Source organism: Macaca thibetana, chromosome 6 (genome assembly GCF_024542745.1).
Source record: "Macaca thibetana thibetana isolate TM-01 chromosome 6, ASM2454274v1, whole genome shotgun sequence".
Classification (NCBI taxonomy): Eukaryota; Metazoa; Chordata; class Mammalia; order Primates; family Cercopithecidae; genus Macaca; species Macaca thibetana.
The window spans coordinates 161,072,799-161,099,158 of NC_065583.1; the positions used below are offsets into that span (position 1 = coordinate 161,072,799).

A 26,360-nucleotide genomic window follows, 5' to 3' on the forward strand; every position below is an offset into this window, starting at 1 on the left:
AATTTCCAAGCATTCCAAGACAACAATGGATCTAAATCCTTGAGGAAAGCCTAGGTTTAAGGCCATAATAATGGGCCCATAATAACAACTCTATGTAATAATATGTAGAGTTCGGGAATTAGGGAAGAGTTGGGCCGGTCTGGGGTTTCTAGTAAGGTAGAGGATGAGACTGGCCAGGTGGAGAGGAGGCAGAGTCTGTAGAACATTGGCCATTACCCTAAGGGACTAAAGAGTTACTGGTAGGCAACCAATTGCTATTGGCATTTTCTGATCTGAGGGGGGCTAGCGGAAGAGAAATTTTGATGGTGCTAGTGTTTCCAAGGAACCAATTAAGTAGAGTGTTTAGTTTCGTTTTCATTAGAGAGAGGAATAGTGAGAATAATCCAGGACTGCTCTTCTAGGTGTTCCGGGATGATTGCCTGGGCTTGGAGAATAGAAATGAGAACAGGTTCATGACATCTCAAAGGACAACATAACGAAGCTTAGGAAGAAATAGAAATGAAAGAGAGCAAAAAAAAGTAGAAGTGATTCCATAGTTTTGCTTTCAAAAGGCTGGAACTTTGTTGGTGCCAGCAATCCCACATGGCGGAAACCTTGCTGTGAAGTGGAGGAAGACGTGCACAGTCGTGTGACAGAGATGGGAATAATAAACAGCTGAGACTGGGAAGAAGAGAGAAAAACCAGGCCAGGCGTGGTGGCTCAAGCCTGTAATCCCAGCACTTTGGGAGGCCGAGACGGGCGGATCACGAAGTCAGGAGATCGAGACCATCCTGGCTAACGCGGTGAAACCCCGTCTCTACTAAAAAAAATACAAAAAACTAGCAGGGCGAGGTGGCGGGCGCCTGTAGTCGCAGCTACTCGGGAGGCTGAGGCAGGAGAATGGCGTGAACCCGGGAGGCGGAGCTTGCAGTGAGCTGAGATCCGGCCACTGCACTCCAACGTGGGTGACAGAGCGAGACTCTGTCTCAAAAAAAAAAAAAAAAAAAAAAAAAAAAAAGAAAAGAAAAAAGAAAGAGAGAAAAACTAGGGCCAAAGGCAGCTCTCAGAACATCCACAACTGGTGATGAGAAGGGAAAGAAGGAAGGGTAAGACCATTCAATTCCACAAGTATTTTATCAAACAATAATTATTCCAGGCATGTGTTTGCTGCTATATAAATAAAGACACAATGAATGTTATCAAATATCTCATAATTTAACAAGAGAGAACAAGCACATATAATGTATAATGATCATCCCTAATGAATTACATTTCCTGGTATTTATGTGTTGGTGTAGTTCTCTCTGAGATAGTACATCTGAGATAGCCCTGAAACTCATATTGACCAACAGAATGTGTGACGGTGAAGCATGTAATTTCCAAGGCAGGATCTTAGGAGATGTTCAGATGTTTATCATCTGCCATTTGATGTTCAGATGTCTTAGTAGAGATTCAGATATTTATCTTCTGCCACTCGAACACCTCCTGTTGAATTCCAGTGTCTACATTCTGAGAAGCCCAAATTTTGTGAAGGATGACCTGACATCCTCATGTGAGCTTCCAGGTGAAAGCAAGCACCACCTGCAGCCTTCTGAGTGAGCCATCTGGGAAACCCAAGCAGTCAAGCTCCCAGATTACTGCAGTTCCTGCCAACAGCAGAGAGAGAGGAAAGAAGAACCATGCTGCTGAGTTCTGTAAGCCCAAAGGACCAGGAGAAATCACAAAATTGTTGTTTTAACCACTCAATTTTTAGAGTGATTTCTTATGTACTTACAGATAAATGAAACCAATATAGTTTATTGTGGCCAGCTGTATAGAATAAAACAATAAGAAATGATTAATTATTCAAGGTAAGGTCATAGAAGTTTAGAATATGTGGTAACACTGAAGTCTGATTTAAAGACAAAGCAGATGTTTGCTAGAAGGACAGGATGGAAAAGTATTCCAGAAAATTGAAGCAATAAAAGAAAAGCAAAGGATAAGTCCATTTGGAAAACTGCACAAGTAAAAGGCATGTGTATAGAAAGGGTGAAAAAGAGTTGAATCTTGGCCGGGCATGGTGGCTCACACCTGTAATCCCAGCACTTTGGGAGGCCAAGGCAGGCAGATCACCTGAGGTGAGGAGTTCAAGACCAGCCTGGCCAACATGGTGAAACCCCGTCTCTACTAAAAATACAAAAAAATATGCTGCCTGTAGTCCCAGCTACTTGGGAGGCTGAGAAATGAGAATTGCTTGAACCCAGGAAGCAGAGGTTGCAGTGGGCTGAGATCCCACCGCTGCACTCCAGCCTGGATGACAGAGTGAGACTCCGTCTCAAAAAAAAAAAAAAAAAGAGTTGAATCTAGAAAACTTATTGGGTTGAATTCTCTGAAGGCAGTATATGTAATAGGTCTGAAATTTACAGTCTAGATCAGGAGCCACCAACACCCAGGCCATGGACTGATACCGGTCTGTGGCCTGTTAGGAACCAGGTCGCACAGCAGGAGGTGATTGGCAGTCACACAGCAGGAGGTGACTGGCAGCAGGCGGTGACTGGAGCAAGCATTGCCATCTGAGCTCTGCCTGCTGTTAGGTCAGTGAGGGCTTTAGATTCTCACAGAAGTGTGACCTGTATGGTGAACTGCACATGCGAGGGATCTAGGTTGCACCCTCCTTTTGAGAATCTAATGCTTGATGATCTGTCACTGTCTCCATCCCCCCCAGCTGGGACTGTCTGGTTGCAGGAAAACAAGCTCAGGGCTTCCACTGATTCTACATTATGGTGAGTTGTATAATTATTTCATTATAAATTACAATACAATAATAATAGAAATAAAGTGAATAATAAATGTAATGCACTTGAATCATCCCGAAAGCATCCACCCCCAGCCCTGTCCCATCCATGGAAATACTTTCTTCCATGAAACCAGTCCCTGGTGCCAAAATCGTTGGGGACCACTGCTCTAGGTAATGGACCTATAGACATGTCTTTAGTTCGAATAGAGAAGAGCATATATTACACACACATTTATTCAACAGCTATTTATTGAAGACCCACTATGTAACTGAGGCTGCAGTTGATGCTGAGGACACATAAATGATCGTCACAAACAGGCATGATTTATGACTTCACCAAGCTTGCAGAGTAGTCAAAGAGACAAATGATCAATAATTAGGAAAGTAATGAAAAAATTTAAGTTGTGATACATGCTATCAAAAAGGAAAACTTATGCAATTATGCCGTAAATTAACATAAGGATGAATTTATCTTTATTAACTAAACATAGAAAACTCACTAGGAGGCTCACATATGGAGAGAAAAGATAATGAACTTCGGTTTGTGAGTGTTGAGTTTGAGGTACTTCAGATTGGAAATACATTCCTGAAACTCAAGAGAAAAATGGGATTGGAATTACAGATTTAGAAATTATTAATATTGGTAAAAATTAAAGCTGTGAAAGTAAATAGAGCAAATTATAGAATAGTGTAACCAAGGTGAAGTCCTTGGAGTTTCTTCCATTTGATACAGGAATATGTGCCAGGAAAAGGTCAGTGTGGGAGAAGATTCAGAAATTTTTTATAAAGAGTGAAGAAATATAGTCAGGAAGGAAGAATCATTTACACATATCAAATTTGACAATAAAGGTTTTCTAAGATGTTGCCTTTTCTTTATTCATTTGTAGAAATTCTTTTCATATCTCAGCCACTTATGAATTTCAAATGCTTTCTCCGACTCCAGTGTGAATTTTTACTCCCTTAGCAGTTTCTGCATACCAAGCTATAAAGAAAGCCTCAACACATTTGAAAGAATTGAAGCCATTCAGAGCATGTTCTGATTGGTGGAATTAAGCTGGAAACAACAAAAACTGAAAGGTTGGCCAGGCGTGGTGGCTCACACCCGTAATCCCAGCACTTTGGGAGGCCAAGGCGGGAGGATCACCAGAGGTCAGGAGTTAGACCAGCCTGGCCAACATGATGGAACCCTGTCTCTACTAAAAATACAAAAATTAGCTGGGCGTAGTGGCGGGTGCCTGTCATCCCAGCTACTTAGGAGTCTGAGGCAGGAAAATCGCTTGAACCCAGGAGATGGAGGTTGCACTGAGCTGAGATTGCGGCATTGCACTCCAGCCTGGATGACAAGAGTGAAACTCCATCTCAAAAAAAAAAAAAAAAAACTTACAAAAGGCAAAAAAAATTAAACAACATGCTTCAAAATAATCTATGGATCAAGGAAGAAACATGAAGAAAATAATATTTTGAACTTAATAAAAATGCAATATTTCAAAAAAGAATACAACCAAAACAATACTTAGAAATTCATGGCTTTAAAATATTTATGTGTTAAAAATGAAGCAAGACTAAAAGTAAATAATCTAAGCCTCCATTTCAAGAATCTAAAAACAAACAAGCAAACAAAGCATTGAAGCTAAAAAAAGGGGAATGGAAATAATAATTATTTCAGCTATCAATAAAATAGAAAAAATAGCTTACGTTAGAGAAAAACCAACAAAGCCCCCAATTAAATTTATTCTTAAAATAAAATTAATAACATTGATAAATCCTAGCAAACTAATCAAGAAAAAAGACAAAAGAAAAGAATACACAAATTACCAAGAAAAACATATGAAATCAATATAGATCCAATGGATATTAAAAGTAACATTAAAGAGTAGTGTAAACAACTTTACACCTGACAGTTTGAATAAAATAGAAAACAAATTTATCTAAAAGCACAACTTATCAAACTGACAGAATAAAGAGAAAATCCTAAAAGTTTAATATCCATTAAGAAAATTGAATCCATTTTAAGAAATGTTTTACTTTTAATTTTTGTGGGTACATAGTAGATATATATATTTATGAAGTACCTGTGATATTTTGATACAGACACAAAATGTGTGATAATCACATCATGGAGAATGGGTTTATCCATCACCTCAAGCGTGTATCCATTGTGTTACAAAAAATCCAATTATACTGTCTTAGTTAGTTTAAAATGGACAATTAAATTGTTATTGAATCCATTATTAAACCTACCCTCTGACCATCCACACATACAAACAAAACTGAGATTTAGATTGCTTCTCTGATGATTTCACCAAACTTTTAAAAAATAAATAATAACAAAATTACATAACATTCCTCAGGGAATAGAAAAAGAGGAAGCACTTCATAATTTTTTTATTATTATTATACTTTAAGTTCTAGGGTACATGGGCACAACGTGCAGGTTTGTTACATAGGTATACATGTGCCATGTTGGTGTGCTGCACCCATTAACTCGTCATTTATATTAGGTATATCTCCTAATGCTATCCCTCCCCAGTTCCCACACCCTGCAACAGGCCCCGGTATGTGATGTTCCCCTTCCTGTGTCCAAGTGTTCTCATTGTTCAATTCCCACCTATGAGTGAGAACATGCAGTGTTTTGTTTTCTGTTCTTGTGATAGTTTGCTGAGAATGATGGTTTCCAGTTGCATCCATGTCCCTACAAAGGACATGAACTCATCCCTTTTTATGGCTGCATAGTATTCCATGGTGTATATGTGCCACATTTTCTTAATCCAATCTGTCATTGATGGACATTTGGGTTGGTTCCAAGTCTTTGCTATTGTGAATACTGCCGCAATAAACATACGTGTGCATGTGTCTTTATAGCAGCATGATTTATAATCCTTTGGGTATATACCCAGTAATGGGATGGCTGGGTCAAATGGTATTTCTAGTTCTAGATCCTTGAGGAATCGCCACACTGTCTTCCACAATGGTTGAACTAGTTTACAGTCCCATCAACAGTGTAAAAGTATTCCTGTTTCTCCAAATCCTCTGCAGTACCTGTTGTTTCCTGACTTTTTAATGATCACCATTCTAACTGGTGTGAGATGGCATCTCATTGTGGTTTTGATTTTCATTTGTCTGATGGCTAGTGATGATGAGCATTTTTTCATGTATCTGTTGGCTGCATAAATGTCTTCTTTTGAGAAGTGTCTGTTCATATCCTTTGCCCACTTTTTGATGGAGTTGTTTGTTATTTTCTTGTAAATTTGTTTGAGTTCTTTGTAGGTTCTGGATACTAGCCCTTTGTCAGAAGAGTAGATTGCAAAGGTTTTCTCCCATTCTGTAGGTTGCCTGTTCACTCTGATGATAGTTTCTTTTGCTGTGCAGAACCTAATTAGATCCCATTTGTCAATTTGGCTTTTGTTGCCATTGCTTTTGGTGTTTTAGACGTGAAGTCCTCCTTGCCCATGCCTATGTCCTGAATGGTATTGCCTAGGTTTTCTTCTAGGGTTTTTAAGGTTTTAGGTCTAACATTTAAGTCTCTGATCCACCTTGAATTAATTTTTGTATAAGGTGTAAGGAAGGGACCCAGTTTCAGCTTTCTACTTATGGCTAGCCAGTTTTCCCAGCACCATTTATTAAATAGGGAATCCTTGTCAGGTTCGTCAAAGATCAGATGGTTGTAGATGTGTGGTATTATTTCTGAGGGCTCTGTTCTGTTCCATTGGTCTATATCTCTGTTTTGGTACCAGTACCATGCTGTTTTGGTTACTGTAGCCTTGTAGTATAGTTTGAAGTCAGGTAGCGTGATGCCTCCAGCTTTGTTCTTTTGGCTTAGGACTGTCTTGGCAATGTGGGCTCTTTTTTGGTTCCATATGAACTTTAAAGTAGTTTTTTTGCAATTCTGTGAAGAAAGTCTTTGGTAGCTTAATGGGGATGACATTGAATCTATAAATTACCTTGGGCAGTATGGCCATTTTCATGATATTGATTCTTCTTATCCATGAGCATGGAATGTTCTTCCATTTGTTTGTGTCCTCTTTTATTTCACTGAGCAGTGGTTAGTAGTTCTCCTTGAAGAGGTCCTTCACATCCTTTGTAAGTTGGATTTCTAGGTATTTTATTCTCTTTGAAGCAACTGTGAATGGGAGTTCATTCATTATTTGGCACTCTATTTGTCTTTTATTGGTGTATAAGAATGCTAGTGACTTTTGCACATTGATTTTGTATCCTGAGACTTTGCTGAAGTTGCTTATCAGCTTAAGGAGATTTGGGGCTGAGATGATGGGGTTTTCTAAATATACAATCATGTCATCCGCAAACAGGGACAATTTGACTTGCTCTTTTCCTAATTGAATACCCTTTATTTCTTTCTATTGCCTGATTTCCCTGGCCAGAATTCCAACACTATGTTGAATAGGTGTGGTGAAAGAGGGCATCCCTGTCTTGTGCCAGTTTTCAAGGGGAATGCTTTGAGTTTTTGCCCATTCAGTATGATATTGGCTGTGGCTTTGTCATAAATACCTCTTATTATTTTGAGATATGTTCTATCAATACCGAATTTATTGAGAATTTTTATCTTGAAGGGCTGTTGAATTTTGTCAAAGCCATTTTGTCAAAGTCAATTTTGCATCTATTGAGATAATCATGTGGTTTTTGTCTTTGGTTCTGTTTATATGCTGGATTATATTTATTAATTTGCATATGTTGAACCAGCCTTGCATCCCAGGGATGAAGCCCACTTGATCATGGTGGATAAGCTTTTTGATATGCTGCTGGATTCGGTTTGCCAGTATTTTATTGAGGATTTTTGCATCGATGTTCATCAGGGATATTGGTCTAAAATTCTCTTTTTTTGTTGTGTCTCTGCCAGGTTTTGGTATCAGGATGATGTTGGCCTCATAAAATGAGTTAGGGAGGATTTCCTCTTTTTCTATTGATTGGAATAATTTCAGAAGGAATGGTACCACCTCCTCATTGTACCTCTGGTAGAATTCGGCTGTGAATTCGTCTGGTCCTGGACATTTTTAGTTGGTAGACTATTAATTATTGCCTCAATTTCAGAGCCTGTTATTGATCTATTCAGGGATTCAACTTCTTCCTGGTTTAGTCTTGGGAATTTATCCATTTCTTCTAGGTTTTCTAGTATATTTTCATAGAGGTATTTATAATATTCTCTAATGGTAGTTTGTATTTCTGTGGGGTCGGTGGTGATATCCCCTTTATCATTTTTTATTGTGTCTATTTGATTCTTCTGTCTTTTCTTCCTTATTAGTCTTGCTAGCGGACTATCAATTTTGTTGATCTTTTCAAAAAAACCAGCTCCTGGATTCATTGATTTTTTGAAGGGTTTTTTGTGTCTCTATCTCCCTCAGTTCTTCTCTGATCTTAGTTATTTCTTGCCTTCTGCTAGCTTTTGAATGTGTTTTCTCTTGCTTCTCTAGTTCTTTTAATTGTGATGTTAAGGTGTCAATTTTAGATCTTTCCTGCTTTCTCTTGTGGTATTTAGTGCTATAAATTTCCCTCGACACACTGCTTTAAATGTGTCCCAGGGATTCTGGTATGTTGTGTCTTTGTTCTCATTGCTTTCAAAGAGCATCTTTATTTCTGCCTTCATTTTTGTTATATACCCAGTAGTCATTCAGTAGCAGGTTGTTCAGTTTCCATGTAGTTGAGCAGTTTTGAGTGAGTTTCTTAATCCTGAGTTCTAGTTTGATTGCACTGTGGTCTGAGAGACACAGACCAGATTGATTGTTCAAGGTCCACTCCAGACCCTGTTTGCCTAGGTATCACCAGCGGAGGCTGCAGAAGAGTGAATATTGCTGAACAGCCAATGTTGCTGTCTGGTCGTTCCTCTGGAAGCTTTATCTCAGAGGTGTACCCGGCCATGTGAGGTGTGAGGTGTCAGTCTGCCCCAAGTAGGGGATGTCTCCCAGTTAGGTTACTCGGGGTCAGGGACCCACTTGAGCAGACAGTCTGTCCATTCTCAGATCTCAAACTCTGTGCTGGGAAAACCACTACTCTCTTCAAAGCTGTCAGACAGGGACATTTATATCTGCAGAGGTTTCTGCTGCCTTTTGTTTGGCTATGCCCTGTCCCCAGAGGTGGAGTCTACAGAGGCAGGCAGGCCTCCTTGAGCTGTGGTGGGCTCCACCCAGTTTGAGCTTCCCGGTGGCTTTGTTTACCTACTTAAGCCTCAGCAATGGCCTCCCCCAGCCTCACTGCCAGCTTGCAGTTAGATCTCATACTGCTGTGCTAGCAATGAGGGAGGTTCCATAGGTGTGGGACCCTCCAAGCCAAGCGCAGGATATAATCTCCTGGTGTGCTGTTTGCTAAGATCCTTGGTAAAGCACAGTATTAGGGTGGGAGTGATGTGATTTTTCAGGTGTTGTGTGTCACTGTTTCCCTTGGCTAGGAAAGGGAATTCCCTTCCCCCTTGCGCTTTCTGGGTGAGGGGATGCCTCGGCCTGCTTTGGCTCTCACTCATTGGGCTGCACCCACTGTCCTGCACCCACTTTCTGACACGTCCCAGTGAGATGAACCCAGTACCTCAGTTGGCAATGCAGAAATCACCCATCTTCTGTGTCGCTCACGCCGGGAGCTGGAGGCTGGAGCTCTTCCTATTCAGCCATCTTGGTGCGGATCCCATAATTGTTTATAAGACCATTGCAATCTTGCTTCTAAATCCTAACAAAGTTCCTATAAGACATGAAAATTACAGACTAATCTTTCTCATTACAATGGATGCTAAAATGCCCAATGACATACTAACAAATCAAATTCAGAATTGTATACTAAGGATAGTATGTAAGGACTTCATGGTGGTTGTAGGAATGCAAGAGAGATTTACTACTCAAAAATTAATTAATTCCATTTACCACATTAACTTTTAAAAAGATAAAAACATAATAATCTTAATAGATGCAGAAAAATATCTTATAAAATTCAATAATAATTTGTGGCAAAAACTCTTAGCAAGCAAGGAATTGAGGAAAATGAAAAATAAACAGCATTTATTTGAATGTTTCACAGAAAATGTTAAATTTAATGATCATGAATTTAGGAATTAAAAAACAAATACCCAACATGACCACTTCAATGTTTTACAAGGGATCTCTGCCTGTGCAATAAAGCAAGGAAAAGAAATGAAGGGCATAAGCATTAAATTCATTTACAAATAACATTGTTGTATATCTAGAGAATCTAAAATGATCTCTAGCTAAACTGTTAAAATCAATATGCAAGTCTTTCCAAGTCATTGAAAATAAGCTGAATATGAAAAAAATACAAAAAGAAACAGTTTACAATAACATAAAAAATCAGATACCAAAGAATAAGCCTAAAACCATATAAGTTCTGTACACTGAAAACTGCCACAGTTTCTAAGCTAAATGGATTAGAAATCAGTATTGTAAAAATTGTCAATTATCTAAACATCCAAATGTCTATAAATTCAATACAATGTTAAAGATCTAAATAAGAAATATTATATAAATTGATAAGTTGACTAAAATTTATGTGGAAATAATACAAAGGGCCAAGAATAGTTAAGGCAATCTAGTAGGATAAATGTGGAAAACTTCTTAACTACTTAAAGCTGCTATTAGGACCTATAGTCCAGCTATAGTAATTAAAACAGTGTGCTACTGGCACAAGAATAAATTGATGGAATAGGACAAAGAACTCACAAACAGATCTACACATAAATATTCACTTGAAATATGATAAAAATGATGCTGTATTATAGGGGAGAAAAGTCTGGCTTAAAAGACTCACAATATATGTAAAGTTCCTCATTCATTTGGAACAAAACACTGAGTCATCTTTTTAAGGTGATGAAAATGGTCTAAAATTAAGTGTGGGGATGATTGCACAACTCTGTGAATATACTAAAAGCTATTGAAATATAAATATTACATGGGTAAATTGTATGGTAAATGAATTATGTTTCAATAAAACTGTTAAAAACAAAAACTTTAGGCAAATTTCTAGTCCACAGAGTAAGCAGGTGTAACCAAAGCAGATCCTAGCAGACTTCCTTGGTGAGAAGACAAATCTGAGAGTCTAGGGAAACCAAATATAAGAGTACCCAAAGTGAAAAGGTTGCACAGTGAGAGAGAACTCAAAAATTTGCAAAGGATCTCCTTGAGTATTCAGCATTGACCAGTGCATGTCACAGAAAGAACTGCATGAAAGGATCAGAATAGGAACAAGAGCTCAACATATACAGGGACAAGAATAGTAACTCTTCCCAGTGGCAAGGAAACCTCTTGATTCATGGGGCAATGGGTAGAGTACTCCAAAGGGGTTTGTCTCAACAGTGAAAAAATTTGCCTTACTGATTTGATTCTAACAAGTCTTATAAACAAGATTCTAAATGATCAAACTATTTCCATTTAACTTAAATGCATTATAAAACAAAGCTCACAATATCCTTTGACTCACTAAAGTTTCTAATTTTCATGAAGTCCAATTTGTCTATTTTGTGGTTGTTGTTGCTCATGCTTTTGACATCACATCTAAAAAATTAATTTGCTAAATCCAAGATCATAAAGATTTACTCCTATATATTTTTACAGTTTAATAGTTTTAACTCTCGGTTGTTGACCAACTTGTCAGTCAATTTTTGTTTATTTTATGAGGTAGAGATCCAATTTCATTCTACTGTACGTTGATATCCAGTTATTTCAGCACCATTTGTTGGAAAAACTGTTTTTCCCATTGAATGATTTTGGCACCCTTGTGAAAAATCAATAGATGTATGAAGTTATTTCTAGATTCTACATTTTATTCCATCTATATGTCTATCCTTATGCCAATATCACATTGTTTTGATTACTGTAGCTTTGTACTAAGTTTTGAAATCAAGACGTGTGATTCCTCCAACTTTGTTTTTTGTCAGTGTTATTTTGCTTACTTGGGATCCTTTGCAATTTCATGTGAACTTGAGGAACAGCTTCTCCATTTCTCAAAAAAAAAAAAAAAAAAAAAAAAGCTCATTAAAATTTTGAGAGGGATTGCATTGAATCTGTAGATCACTTTGGGTAATAATGTCATCTTAACAATATTATGTCTTCCCTCTCATAAACATAAAATATCTTTCTAGGGCTTTAGTAATTTCTTTTAGTAATGTTTTATACTTTTCAGTGTACAAGTCTTGCACCTCCTTCATTAAATTTATCACTAGTCATCTTATTATTTGGGATGTTATTATAAATGGAATTGTTTTCTTAATTTTATTTTTGGATTATTTATTGCTAGTTTCTAGAAATATAACTGTTTTTTGTGTATTGATCTTGTATCCTGCAATTTTGCTGAATTCATTTATTTATTCTAATAGTTTCTTCCTGGATTCTTTAGGATTTTCTGTAAAATACCAAAAGCATAATGCATAAAAGAAAAGCCTGATACATTGAACTTCATTATAGTGAAGAAAATCTGCTCTTTAAAAGCTACTGTTAAGTAACTGAAACAACAGGGAGAATTCATTTGCAAACTTTTCATCCAATAAGAGACTTATTTTCAGAACGTATAAAGAACTTTTCAAAATCAATAAGAACCAATGATCTAATTTAAAAAATGGGTAGGAGGTTTGAATAGACACTTCACCAAAGAAAATATATGGATGCCAAATAAGCACATGAAAAGATGTTCAACATCATCAGTTGTTTGGGAAATGCAGATTAAAACCACGGTGAGACACCACTACACACCCACTGAAGTGACTAAAGTTAAAAAGATACTAATAACACTAATTTTGGTGAGAAAATGGAAGACATGGGGCTTTCAAATACAATTGATAAAAATGTAAAATTTTACAAGCACTTTTGAAAACAGTTGGCAGTTTCATAAAAAAATCTATACACACATATATATGTATATGCATATATGTGTGTGTGTATGTGTGTGTGTGTGTGTGTATATATATATATATATATTCGTGTACACATATATATGACTCAGTCATTCTACTCCCTGGTACTTAACCAAGAAAAACAAAAGCATGTATCCAGGCAAAGACTTGTACATGAATGTTCATAATAGCATTATTTATAATAGCCAAAACCGGGAAACAACCCAAATGTCCATTAATAGATAAGTATATAAACAAATTGTGGTTCATCTCTGCAATAGGATGCTATTCAGGAATAAAAAGGACTGAATTATACACACCACACACACACACACACACACATACACATACACACACACAAAGATGAACCTCAAAAGAACTATGCTGGGTGAAAAAAGCTAAAGAACAAAAGAGTACAGACTGTATTATTTCATTTGTATTAATATAAAATTATAGTAAATGCAAACTAATTTATAATGACAGAAAGCAGATCAGTGGTTACCTAGGGACCAGGTTGGAGGTGTTCAGAGGGCCCCAACTAAGTTTGCAGAGGTCACCAGAAAACTTTTAAAGACGATGAATCTGTTTATTATTCTGGTCGTTTTTTTTTAAATTCATCAAATTATACAGTTTAAATACAGTCGGTTTATTTTATGTAAATTGTATCTCAATAAAGCTTTTTTATATAAGGAAATGTCATATAAGAACAGAGTTATGAAGAGCAACACAAACACTTGGAAACAACATTTGCAAATGTAAACAACAATTGCAAATTTGAACAAAGAGAGATGAAAAAGAGCTTAAACTATTGGTCATATGCAAAACAATAAACTACCACTTAAGAAGAAAAGAAAGAAAGTAGTTTTTACTTTGGAGAAATCCTCACATATACCCTGAACCAAAGATAACAAGATTGAATATTAGTGATATTTATTTGAGCTAATGAAAATTGGAGGAAAATGGAAAAACAAAGCTAAGAATAATCGACAAAAGTAGAAAAACAGATTAAAATTAAAATGGTGACAAATTGAGAAATATAAAAATGCCTCGGTAAAGCCATCACTTGATTGGAGACTAGAAAGGAAAAAACAAAAGAAAACCACAGAAATTGGCTTTTGCGAGTCACAGATTCCTGTCCACTGTGAGTATTGGCATGGCCTGGGGAAAAATCATCATATAACATCAAAGTAGAACAGAAAAATGGTGAAGAAGGAAGAGCAGAAGGAAGGCCATTTATTGGATAAAATGCAACAATAATAATACATTAAATGCACTAGATATATTAAGACTAAACTAGTAATCTGAAAAATAAAACAGTTTGGAGCCTGCAAATCTCCTCTTTTTTTATTATTATTATTATACTTTAAGTTCTAGGGTACATTTTTGCAAGACGAATCTCAATATTCATTTGTTTCTTTATATACAAAAATACTTACTGAAAGCTTACCATGTGCCAGATAACTGTTCCAAGTCCCGAAGCTACATCAGTAAATAAAACAGATTAAATACATACTCTCATGGAACGAACTTACTTATTTATTCATTTACGTTTATTTATTTTATTTATAAATGTTAAACTGATTAAACCACTTGTGAGTATATTAAAATAGTGTCATTCTTATTTGGACGAAACAGCAAACTTTAACATGATGCTTTAAAAAGATTTCTGCTTTTTCTAATGAGCGTATTCTGAGAGTAGATATCAGTAGTAGTTATTAGGAACTGTTTTTGTTCTTCAGTTTAAACAAAAAGGATAAAGAGGTTATCTTTACATGCCTGCAGGAGTGTAAAGCTCAAATAAATGCTTTCTAAAAATAAAACGTTATTGTCAATCCTTTTCATCCTTTTTGACATTGCTGCAGTTTCTTTCACTATCTCAGCTTTCTCTGGGTGAGAAAAGAGTTGAAAATCCTCTGCCAGATGCGTAGTTCAAAAGTCAGGATTGTAATATTGTTGCCTAAAGAATTCCCAACACCAGGGAATCTCCCAAAGAATGCTAAGGCCATGCTTCTTCACAGCCCCTGCCGTGCTACGCAGGCAGCAACCCCGTTCGACCTCCAACAGAAACATGAAAGTGAGAAATTATCTACAAAACGTGAAGCCATCCTTACTGGGACTTCCTTATCAAAAATCAGGATATTCGGTTTGGCTAAAACTTTCCGTTTTTTTAAAAAAGACATTTTCTTTCATTGATGCTAGATGTGCCTGGTTGGAAGTTTGGCTAAACAACCGAGAAAAACAGAATTTTTAAAAGGAAAAGCATTCTACAACAACAAAATATGGAAACACTCAAAGTGTTTTTCTTTTAGTAGAAAATATTTCATCTCCTTATGCAATGTTGCCTCTATGGGAGTTGGCTTTGAATTGGCACGAAAACGGCAAAAAATTGACGTGTCCCTGTATTTAGAGAAAGTTAGAAATGCATTATTCTCTTACAACTCTCCCCACAAGCAAGAAAATAATCTTCTTTAATTTTATAACTGGTTTACTGTAAGTAGAAGAGTATGACTTCTCTTTGCCCTTTCCCTTTTCCCAAATAAAAATCTCCCCCCTCAAGGGAAAGTTTAATTGTATTTCTCATTTGGCCAAACGACTAAAAATTCCATAGCATACTCGATTGTACGTACAAATTATCCTATCTTCAAATTAGAAGAAATTGTCTATTTTATCCCTAACAGAATACACTCCAAGTTTTAGAAATGTTAGATAAAAATCTCTAAAGCTATTTTGGCCTCATCTCTGCCTTCACATCCTAGCCATCCCCACTTCTAAATGCAAAGAAATGCTGTTTTTAAAATAGCTTTAAGCTATCTCTTTACCCCCAATGCTTTTTAGTTTATAAAAGCAAAACCTTATTTGGCTTATTGGCCCTTAAAATAAAATTTAATGTTTCCTTGGACTTATGGTTACCAAATCAAGGAAATTTATAGCATCCGTATTTTTGTGTGATGTGCAGAATATCAAGACACATATTGTGACTATTTGGTCTTATGTACTATATCTGTGAAAAATCATTCAGTTATTTCTGTAGAGTGATGATGTCTCTCACAAGGAAAGTAGGTTTCAAATACTCTTGAATACAGAGAAGAAAAAAGTATACATGAGTGCTCATCGAAAGAGAGAAGCCACTAGAAGGTAAGAGTTAGAAGTCAATGCAAAAAAGCCAAAGGATATTTGGATTGTCACTTTTTATGAAGTGCTAACAAGGAAAAGGGTAAAGCTGCAAAAACCCACTCTTTAGATGTCTTATTGCTTGAATTTTTCTGACATGAGGTTATGGAATATGAATGTTCTTGAACAAATCTTTTAATAACTAGAGCCTACATGTTGCCTTTAAAAAAAAATATTGATTTGCCTCTTGGAAGAGAACTCCAAAGCCATAATTGTCTGACTTTTTATTTAGCTTGGGCTAAAAGGCAAATCCTATACATATGAACATGCCAATGCCCTCCAAAAGAGCTCTTTAGCCAAACCAATTTCTCTTTGCCAGAAATTAAAAGGAGCACAAAGCTATTTTAATGTTCCAGGTTTCAGAAGATTTAAACAAAGATATTTGTCAAAATCAGATCGAGTCAGTTTCCTGGGACACCATCTGTCCAGAGGTCTAAGACCACTTTAGAAGATAAAGATTCCCGTTCTCATCCCATGTGACCCTGCCTCTCATCATCTGAGGACTCCTTCGGAAAAGAAGCTAAGCTCTCTGCATTCAGCTTCACCATCTGCACTCATAGAAAAGTCCAGTGTTTTTGTTTTAGTTTGCTGTATTTATTTTAATTTGTTATAATATTCAATTAAACTAAAACAAAGTTTGAAGAAAGGTGATCTGTTCTCTCTTTTGTTCGAACACTCGGTGAAAGGGGTCTCGAGTGGTGATGTGTGCATCTTCAGAGACTAACACTAGTTACCAGTTACTACTTCCTTCCAGTCCCAGAAATTCTGACCTGCCAATTATTAATAATACTTCCAACCCGTTAGTGTCTGCTAATCAGAGGCACCTGGCATCTGCACCCTGTGTATAGCTTTAATTGATTTATTATAGACATTTTACAGTGGGAATTCTACAAAGCCTGAGGTCATTATTACCTCTATCTGTGTTTTTGTTTGTAAAGACTGAAAACCAAAAGGCCGGGCGTGGTGGCTCACACCTGTAATCCCAGCTCTTTGGGAGGCCGAGGCAGGTGGATCACCTGAGGTCGGGAGTTAGAGACCAGCCTGATCAACATGGAGAAATCCCATCTCTACTAAAAATATAAAATTAGCCCGGGCATGGCGGTGCATGCCTGTAATCCCAGCTACTCAGGAGGCTGAAGCACAAGAATTGCTTGAACCTGGGAGGCGGAGATTGCAGTGAGCCAAGATTGTGCCATTGCACTCCAGCCTGGGCAAGAAGAGTGAAACTCCATCTTAAAATAAATAAATACATAAAAATTTTAAAAAGAGACTGAAAACCAGTTTATCGTAAGAAGGAAACAATAATAGATCTTCCTCTAAGGAAAACACTAGGTAAAGGGAGGAGCCTAGGATTTATTTTGATATGAGGTGCAAGGCAAAGACAATTCTAAACTCATCTCTCCATAAACGTTTCAAGTTCTTTTCGCATTGCAAAACATGCACGTTACCTAAAAACCACCTCCCCCTAAAGGTGTGTATTTCTTTTACAACTTAAAATGAACTTAATTGGATATTTCCAAAAGAGATCTTAAAGCCTAAAATGTGAATGTTCTTGAACAAATCTTTTAATAACTAGAGTCGACATGTTGCCTTTAAAAAATGTTGATTTACCAGACACTCTGAAATGTAAATATAAATTTAAGTACACAGAATTGTGAATCCCTACTCTGAAATCTCAGCTCTGCTCTCTTAGACATCGACTCTTCTTGTACCATTCCAGAAGGAACAAAGGCTGAGCTGGTTTGAAGGTGAGATTATCCTCCAGGAGCTTATACTAGACTCCACAGAAACTGGAAATGGGACTTGCATTTAAGGCCTTATATATATCCTGTTCCCAAATTGAGCAAATTTGCCTGATTTGAAACGAACAAGAACTTCTCTGGCTGCCCCCGAGTTTAACATGCAGAGCAAATATGATGAATTTTCTCCTCTGTGCGCTCCAGATGCTGACCAGATGTGTGTGCGAGGCAGCCCACTGGCCTGTTGGGGGATGTCTGGACATTTTACACTACAGTCAATCTCTGTTTTAGTATCATTCAAAGGCAATTTGCTTAAAACAGAAATTATTGAATGTGATTATTGTCACTTGTAAACGGCCGTGTTGTAGCAGATGATGACTTCTTCTTGGTCTCTTCACACTTTAATACTGCTTCCCACTTTTAAATGAATTCACAATCTCGGACCATCCTTGAAGACTCAGCTTCCATGTCAGAGCCTCCAGAAGCCTCACTCCTTCCCATCGGTTGACACCGTCATGCTTCTGTGGGATTTCCACTCTGCTCTGCATGCCACTGTGTTATTCCGATAAAACAGCTTCCTTGTCTTCTCAAGAATTCTCTGCCTGTGGCAATTCAAGCCTACTCCTACCTCAGCTGAAGCCTGTGACTCACACCTCACTGAAGTGACAGAGTTCTGTGAGTGGAACATGTTGCCCTTCACACCCCCAGCCCCCATGCACAATTGTTTTAGAAATATTACTACGTTCCTCCCAGTATCTAGACCGGGACCCAGCAAACGATGGCTCATCAGCCAGATCTGGCCTTCAGCGTGTTTTCATACGGCCTACCAGCTTACAGTGGTTTTTACATTTTTGAATAACTGGAAAAAGTAGATGAATAATATTTTATGACACATGAAAATTCTATGAAATTCCAACTCCAGTGTCCATAAATAAAGTCTCGTTGGAAGCCAGCCACACGCATGTGTTGACTTATTTTCTGTGGCTGCCCTCCTGCCATAGCAGTGGTGCTGTAGCAGAGACCATATGGGCCTGGAAACTCAAAATATTTACTCTCTGGCCCTTTGCAGGTTTGCTGACCCCTGATTTAGACAAATCTTCTTTCTTCTTTCTTGTAAAACAAAGGGAGGCCCTCTCTTGTCTTCAAAGGCCAAACCTCCCATGTGTCCCCTTTGCCTACACATGTGCCTCCCTTGAACTTACCCTTTGATCCCCTAAGCCCTGTCTCTGTTCTTTTTGCTGCCAGCCTCTGTTGACACCACATTCCTTATTTTCTTCCTGCCTTTCTGCTTCATCACTTTCCAACTTAGTTTTCGTGTCCTTATCTTCAAATGTCAGAATTCCTCAAGAATCAGTCCAGGCTTTCTTCACTCTCTTTCCTCTCTCTATGATAGTCTCCTCAATTGCCATGTGATACAGTTTGCATATTTGTCCCCTCCAAATCTCATGTTGAAATGTAATCCCTAATGTTGGAGGTGGGGTCTGGTGGGAGGTGGTTGGGTCATGGGGGCAGATCCCTCATGAATGGCTTGGTGCCCTTCCCATGGTAACGAGTGCATTCTCACTGAGTTCATCCAAGATTTGGTTGTTTAAAAGTGTGTGGCATCTCTTCCTTCCCTCCTTCATGCATCCTTTCTGACCATGTGACACACAGGCTCCTCTTCTTCTTTCAGCCGTGACTGTAAGCTTCCTGAGGCCTCACCAGAAGCAGATGCTGGCACCACACTTCCTGTACAACCTGCAAAACTGTGAGCCAATTAAACTTCTTTTCTTTATAAATTACACAGTTGCTGGTATTCCTTTATAGCAATGCAAAAATGGTCTAGTCCACCATGGTTCTAAACACTGTTCCCACGCTGAAGCTTCTGAATGTTATCTTCAGTCCCGACCTCTCCTCTGAGACACAATGTCACATATCCAAATGGTAACATGGCATCCACACTCCACACAGTTTTAATGTGTCCTGAACTGAACATTGGTTTTCCCATGTAAATCTGTGCTGAATCAAGTCTTTCTCATCCACCCCGTGGCTTAAGCTGGACAGCTAGGAGCTGGCCTTGACTCTCTACCAGTCTCCACATCCAGTAAGTCCTGCTGATTCTGCTTCCGAGATGCATCTGGACTGTTTCGTGGATATCCTTATTTAAACTATCTCATTCTTTCTGAACTGTAACTGCCTTCTAACTGGTATGGCTGTTCCCTCTCTTGCACCCCTAACATGCATCCAGCATAATGTTTAGACTCCCTTGCCAACATTCTCTTTATTACCTGTTTGATCCGGAGGTGAAACTGAGTCCAGAAGCTGGTGGGCTGAGCCCAGCCAACCCCTCTCAGAGAACTAGGCTGTTTCTGAGAGTTTCAGCTAGAGCTCGTGGTCAGGATGTGGGATAAGAAGGCTGCAGTTGGTGAGACCACTTTCTGGGACCCAAGGGCTCGATTTGCAGCTGAGCCTAGGCTGGGAGCACATGTGATGAGTAGGGGCAGAGTCCTTATAAATCAAAGGAATGAGGTAATAAAAAACAAAATCCATCACCAAAAACTGTAGGACTCAGGTGAGTGTGGGGGCCACTTCTGTGCACAACTCCCTCCAGGAGTTTCTCAAGAACAGAAACAGCAGAGATAAAATTAAGAGATGCAGGGGAGACCCCCAGCCAAGGGCCCATAGCTTCCCCTTGCACATGGCCGTGAAGGTGACCCAGTGAGAGCCACTGGGCCTTGTCTGCCCCCACCCTATGGAGATGCAACAGTGTCAGGAACAGAGGCAAGGCCAAGAGATGAGACAGAAGGGTGGGGGTGGGGAGAAGTCCCCATGTGGAATTAGCACATGCCCAGATGAGTGCTGATAATGAAGACCAAGCACCAAAGAGACAGCCGACCCCTCTCTGCAGTTGCCTCCCTACTCCTAGCCCTGGGTCATCCTCCCTCTACCCAACAGTGGGGTCGGGGGAGGGATGGCACCCACTTTTGAGGAAGAGAATAAATGTCCTCACAGCAGCTGCGGAAGGGAATGTCCAGCTCTGGGGAAGGAGCAGGGACAGTGACCCCGTCCTCATCTCAGCAGCCCCAGAGCAGCTCCCACTACTCCTGGCCCCCAGCTTCCCAGACCTCAAGCCCCTAAAGGCCTCCTCTGTTGGTGGTCTGGAGAGGAGAGGGTAGAAACCTGAAGTGGGCTCAGCCCAAGGCACTGACTAGAACATTCCTCCCCTGCCCCAGCATGCTGTGTCCTGAGCAGCTGTCTTGGGTCATGTCACATATCCAGTTTCCCTGGCCCAAGGGACAGAGAGAGAAGGTAGCTGTGGGGATTTTTTTCCTTTCCTTTTTTCTTTTGGTAATAACAATGTGTTAATTCTGGTGACATGTTCCATGCAACCGCAGTACTGATATGGAAGGGGGCAGAGAAGTGCTGGGTAGAGAAGGGCGGGAGTCCGTGGTGAGGGCTCCACCCTGAGGCCTGTGCCCGCGGACCTAAGTGAAAACGGGCACTCCTGTTTTTTGCCCCTAATGTTGCATTTTCCAAGACCACTCTGGACTGCCATGCCTCTAGTCCTGTGCTCATATAAACCCAAGACCTTAGCAGGCACACACGTAAGTGGTGGAACATCAAGAGGAGCAGAGGAAGAAAGCGGCAGAGAATGGTGAAGAGGAGCAGAGAGCAGCAGTGTGGCAAACAGTGGCAGGGAGAGGCAGGGCGGAGCAGCAGAGAAGGAGAGAAGAAGCTCAGAACGTGGAGAAAGAGGGAACTCCAGGGGAAGATTATCTGCCTCACCGGTCCACCTTCGGCTCCCCATCATCTCGCTGAAAGCCACTTCCACCACTCAATAAAACCTTGCAGTCATCCTTGCAGCCCACCTGTGATCTGATTCTTCTGGGACACTGGACAAGAGCTTGAGATACAGAAGGCTGTCACACTCCGCCCTTGTGATAAGGCAGGCGGTCCATTGAGTTGATTAACACTCAAGCTGTCTGCAGACAGCAATGCTGAAAGAGCTTTGTAATACCAGGGTTGCAGGCACCCATCCCTAGACACTACTGTGCCAGGCCAGAGCCCAAAGCACTCACCCCAACCTCTGCACCTGCTCCTCTGCACGCTCCCCCTGGGGGTGTGAGCTGCTGGGCAAGCCACACCCCTGCCGCAGGTCTTGTGAGGGGGCTGAGGGAACTCTCCCATTTTAGTACCAAGGGAGAGCCCTGCCCATCCTTCCCCGTCCTGCGGCTCCTCTGGGGGAGAACGGGAGAGGGAGTTTCTGGACACGGGTGGATGTGTGGGAGAAAGACACATCTCTTTTCCCTTACAACATGGAAGAAAAAGTCACAGAAGGTCAAGGAAGAGGAGAAGGGCCAGCAAGGAAGACATCACGTTCAGGCCAGTCTCTGCAGTCTTGCCCAGGTGGGGCTGAGGCGCTCTTTCCTGCTGCTTCCTCCAGCTCCTGGCAGCCGCCTGGCTAATTTGGAAGCAAGGATCTCCAAGGCCAGGGAGCTGCCTGAGGTCCGCTGGGACACTGCGCGGCCGTGAGATGCCTCCACGCCCGGTGCTCTGGCTGGCTGACTGGGACCACCTCTCCTGCGACGCGCGCTTGTGCCGGGGTTGCTCAGAATCTGCCAGTCTCCTGCCTCATCTCCTGGGGCCCTGTGGAGTGGGTGGTCTTCGGTCTCCATCGGAAGCCTAATGAGTGTGGTCTGGCTTCTGGGAAACTCTCTTTTTCTATTATTCCCTCTGCTGCCACCACGAGAGGCCTGAGCATCTCCCCTTAGCCTTCACTTTCAGGTTCATCCAGGTTTCTTCTGGCATACCTGCAAGGCAGATTGTAGACCAACTTAGAGGTGACCTAGCTGAGGACACTCCAGGGATCCCCGGTGGTCAGAGACAGAGGCTGGAGCCATGCAGAGAGGGAAGGTAGCCCTGGGGAATTTTAGCCTAAGGGGCTAATTCTGCTGGTGCCCTGCCTGTCAGAGCTGTCCAGCAAGAAGCAGCTGCAAATGGACTCATCCATGAGGAAACTGATTCCGCCTGAGGTACCACGATTGCTCAGATTTTGAGGGACCTGGAGAGGCGACAAGGACTCGCTGTGAGGCTGTGCTGGACCCTGGCATCCCTCAGTTACCGGGGGGATGGGGTGAGGCGCCTGCACTCACAGCACTGTGGGAGTGAGGCCCACAAGGATTTCTAGTGCAGGTGGGGCCAGATGGTGAAGAAGTAAGAAGAAAATGAGAAAAACATAAAGAAAAGGAAAAAAATGAATGAGAAGAAAAGAAAAAGATAAATCAGAAATAAAAGGGGAGAATAAAAAATAAGAAGACAGAAGAAATAAATCAAGGAAATAAAAATAAAAGACAAAAGGCAAAAAAGAAAAAGCATGAAGAAAAAGAAAATACAAGAAGTAAAATGGGAAGAATAATGAAAGAATAAGAAAAAAGAAAAGAAAAAATAAAAATGGAGAGAAATAAAATACAGACCAAAATTAGAAAAAAAAAGAGAAAAATAAAAAATAATTGGAAAAATAATGATAATAAAAAAACCTGGCAAAAACCTCACAATGTCAATGTGATGTCTGCAAAAGATGAAGCAAGCTGACTTTGGTTAAATCCCTCAGGTAGCTATCACCAGCTTCCTGAGCTACAAGGATGCAAACCTAGGCAGTGAGTGTCTCCTAGAGCCCAGACAGGGAATGACTCTTTATAGGGTCTATCAAAAAAAATCGATCAATGAGGCCCGGAGACAATCAACTCAAGTTTTGATTACAACAGTGGTTTACTCTTACTTTTTTGTCCTCAAGAACCCTTTACTCTTAAAATTTATTGACGATCCCAAGAAGTTTTTTTTTACATATATATCAACATTTGTCTTATTAAAATTGAAACCTATAGAATGCTTCAGTGGCTTTTATTTGTACTTTGAAAAGCTGGATGATGTTTGGCTTTTAAAGAGAAAATCTTGTCTACCCTTAAAATTATTTTTTATTTAAAGTATAAATGATTGCTCTCAAAATGATGCTGCAACTTAAGAGTACCATGATCCTGTGAAAATTGTTGTTGTGTAAGTCTCCGTAAGGAATGTTACTAACATCTATAAAGCTGAGGGAAAGATCGCTTTGGGCACATTCTCATTTCTTTTTACAGCTTTGCTCAGTTTCTTGGGAGCCAAGTTTTCCCTTCCATGGGTCAGAGAAGGCTCTGACATGTCAGTTAGATGTGGAGGTTGCAGCTGTAGGTTGAGAAAGCAAGTATTCTAATTTCCCTTTTGTTAAGTCAGCAAACTCTCAAATAAAAACCAAAACTGGACTTAGGTAAGGAGAGACTTTGTTCAAAAACAAAATTGTCATGAGGGAGAGAGACTATTGCAATATGGAGAATGCCCAGCCATAAAATCTTGAAGTGTCTCAAGGATGAGGCTGACAGGGCTTGTCTTTTATAAAGAGGATTAACAGGGCTAGAAAGAACTGGATGTGGGGTGGTGTGTTGAGCACGTGCAGTGACAGAAGATTGCATAGCAAATGTCTCCATTCTGGCTGGCTGTTTCTTGGGAGAAGCTGTTGAGAGGGGGTTGCCCTGCATTCAACGCTTACTTAGCCTGCGGGTGAGGGAAAAGGGTGCCCCCCAAAGCCTACTATATTTATTACCTGTCCCTTCACAGAAAAAGGTTGGTGACTCCTGTTCTAGAAGATAGTAACTTTACTGAATATTTTTAAAATCTATGATAAAACTATGAAAACACAATTTTGCAGAATATAAACGTCATAATGGCAAGAATTCTTATCAGTTTTGTACACTGTTTTATCCCTAACACCTGGAATACTATATGGCATGTAGTAGTTGCTCGTGAAATATCTGTAGAATGAGTGACTTACTATAAAACAAATCAGTTTTAAATGTAAGGTTATGTCTACTTCATCTCTATTTTAGCCATATAGTGGTAAGTGATCACTTGTTTTCTTTAGTATTAGATTGCCTAAGTAATTAACATTTTATCTGATTTTTCTCAGCGTATTTATACAGCAAAAAGCTACACTAAACAAAGAGAAGAAAGTTTGAGGATATAGGAAGCTGAATACTTTCAACCCTGACTTGGTATCTTGAAATTTTAGAAAGTACATATACTTTAGAATTCATATTTCTCAATCATTTTAGCCCAGAGCAAATGATTTCTTTTAATGGGTTGGTTTTAGCACAGGAATAGAATATTTGGTCTGAACAATAGCAGACACTTCAAAGTCATGGAAAAATACAACTAGTGCATTGTTTTTGCCTTCCATTTCCCCCTTTCTTTAACTTATTTTTTCACAAGTTTACAGTGTCTTTAGCTACCAGATCTGCTTTGGCCAATAATTTGAATTGAGAAATTAATCAATATAATTTTGTACAAAGCACAGTCTCTTGAAAGATATCTCTATGTTCATTCAGCTAATATATTCTTCCACACCTATTATGTCCCTAGCACTATTCTAACCAATAGGATATAGCAGAGAATCAAACACCCAAAGACGCTTCTATCAGGCAGCTTACTTCCTCTATATTTAAAATCAATAGAACAGTTTTACCAGTTCCATTAAAAATACTAGATCAATATTAATATAGTAATATATTAATGTACATAACATATGGGCATTATATAATATAATTATTATAAAATGCTGTGTAATAATTATCAATATTTAAAATATTATAGATATTACTCTTACAAGTAGGTGAATTTCTAACTATCTATAAACCAAGACATTTTCTTAAACAAACAAAAACTAAAGGAAACCAGGGAAGGAAAGCTCTTGGAAGAGGAAACTTGTGTTTTTGCTCCTAAACCCCCACTAACTGGCCATCTCTTGATGGGTAAGTTTTCTGACTTAGATGCATACTCTGTCCTCACAAATGTGGGTGTTCTGAGATGACCTGAGCTACCAGACAGACTGCAGTTCACTATTACAGTTCACAGTAATTCAGCTTATTAAGACACAGTGCTGGATTCAGATCCTGACACAGGTACTCTGGACTGGGCACCAGGCTAGAGCATGCATATCTGCAATGAATTACCATGGCTTCCCAGTGAAACCTGCCCTGAGGAATCCTCAGATGCAGAAGAAGAAACCGATTCCTGCTGCCCATTCCTTCATGAATACCAACATCCATATCTAAAATGAGACTATGATATTAAAGTGCAGATGGCTGCATGCTCCATTAAAAATCCTCTCTGAATTCTACATTTCGGGTGGACCTCTTTTGATCCTTGTCATCATAGCGTTTATTGTGTGTTTAGGCCATTCTTGCATTGCTATAAAGAAATACCTGACACTCAGTAATTTATAAAGAAAAGAGGCTTAATTGGGTCACAGCTCTGCAGGCAGTGCAGGAAGCATAGCACCAGCATCTGCTCGCCTTCTGGGGAGGTTTCAGGGAGCTTTTACTCATGACAGAAGGTGAAGCAGGAGCAGGCACGTCACATGGTGAAAGCAGGAGCAAGGAAGTGAAGGTGCCACACCCTTTTTTAACAACCAGATCTTGCAAGAACACACTCTCTATCCTGAGGACAGTACCAAGCCATGAGGGGTCCACCCCCATGACCAAAACACCTCCCACCAGGCCCCATCTCCAACACTGGGGATTATGTGTCAACATGAGATTTGGTGGGGACGCAGATCCAAACCATATTACTGTGCATCACCCATTCGAAATTCTCACCAGTATCACAGGATCCACTGTGCATCAATACTTCCAGGTGCCCCTAAACCATAGGGTCAGCTGTACATCACCCATCCCAGGCCACCTCCACTGCCATACTATGGGTGCCAGCCTTCTTTCTCATTTTCTTTATTTGTTTCTTGCTTCTTACTGTCCTTTCTGTTTCTAGTCAGTTCAACACATCTTGGCTTTTG

The 26,360-nt window shown here is 39.6% G+C and overlaps 1 long non-coding RNA gene across 1 annotated transcript in view; it reads left to right on the plus strand.

Annotated features, from left to right (window-relative positions):
* LOC126957190 (uncharacterized) overlaps positions 1–19,249 on the plus strand; it is a 41,314-nt gene extending 22,065 nt beyond the window's left edge. The window contains exon 3 of the long non-coding RNA XR_007726687.1: positions 19,173–19,249. This is a non-coding gene — a long non-coding RNA (uncharacterized LOC126957190). The remainder of the gene's footprint in view (positions 1–19,172) is intronic.
* The last annotated feature ends 7,111 nt before the right edge of the window (positions 19,250–26,360 follow it).